We start from the raw sequence: 1388 nt of genomic DNA, 5'->3' as shown, positions 1-1388 counted from the left end.
TGATGGGTCCACAATCTAACATAGTGATATGCAGCAGTAGTTATTGGAACTAAGGCTTGTCTAAATTACAATAACACTAATAGTTTTTGAGCACTTCAAGTACTTGGCTGCAATCCCAACACCTAAATCAGTGGCTATGACTAAATCTGTGTCGGAAGGCTAAGCAAAACATGTCTCCATATTTCCAGCATTCATAGGGTTTCTCTCTTCTGTGGAGTCTCTGATGTATGACAAAGCTTGATTTCAAACCAAGACATTTCCCATAGGCCAAGCATTTATAGCATTTGTCCTCTGTATTGGCTCTGTCCATAAAAATGCAACTTGGAGTAAAAAAATTATTCCACACTTCAAGCATTTCATAGGGTCTCTCACCTATGTGGATTCTCTTATGTTTGATAAGACCTGAGTTTGAAATAAATTTCCCGTGCTCCAGATATCTAGGATTTCTCCCCTGTGTGGCACTACAATGTTGCATTAGGTCTAAATGGCATGCAAAACAGCCTGTGTGATTTTTGAGGGGTGTTTTGTAAACAATGAGGGGTCAGCAAATTATTTCCCACACATCAGGCATTTGTAGGGTTTCTCTCCTATATAGATTCTGTGATGTATGACAGGTTTTGCTTTCCGAGCAAAACATGATCCAACTCAAAGCAGTTATAAGGCTTTTTGTGTGTTTCTCTAATGGCTAACACAGTTTGATTTGGAAGCAAAGCATTTCCCACACTCCAGGAATGTGCATGGCTTTGTGTTTGTGTATGTGTGTGTGTAGACTTTGATGCCTCACAAGACCTGATTTTGAAAAAATGCACTTCCCACACTCTCAGCATTCATAGAGTTTTCTCTCCTGTATGGACTCTCAGTGCTTAGAAAGCCCAGATTCGCAAGATCTTTCCAAACTTTTTTTTCCATACTGTCATCTTGTGGGATAGGGCAGAGTATAAATCAAAAAATTAAAGTTAGCTTTGACCCTGACCCTGAGAATTGGACATGGAGGGATCTTCCCCTTGTTTTAGCTGGGAAATGAGTTGAGGCTTAGGGACCAAGAAGCCCAAAGAGGCCACATTCCCATAATTTTCCATTATAACCTATACAAAGCCATTTGAACAAAGTCCAGCAGAGCACCATGTAAAGGTAAAGATAGTCCCCTGTGCAAGCACCAGTCGTTTCTGACTCGAGTGACGTTTTCATGGCAGACTTTTTATGGAGTGGTTTGCCATTGCCTTCCCCAGTCATCTACACTTTCCCCCCAGTAAGCTGGGTACTCATTCTACTCTGGGTACTCATTCTCAGAGGGATAGAAGGCTGAGTCAACCTCGAGCCGGCTACCTGAACCCAGCTTCTGCTGGGATCAAACTCAGGTTGTGAGCAGAGCTTAGGATTGCAGTACT

This window comes from Heteronotia binoei, chromosome 4 (assembly GCF_032191835.1).
Source record: "Heteronotia binoei isolate CCM8104 ecotype False Entrance Well chromosome 4, APGP_CSIRO_Hbin_v1, whole genome shotgun sequence".
In the NCBI taxonomy this organism is placed as follows: domain Eukaryota; kingdom Metazoa; phylum Chordata; class Lepidosauria; order Squamata; family Gekkonidae; genus Heteronotia; species Heteronotia binoei.
This window is presented reverse-complemented; position numbering follows the sequence as displayed.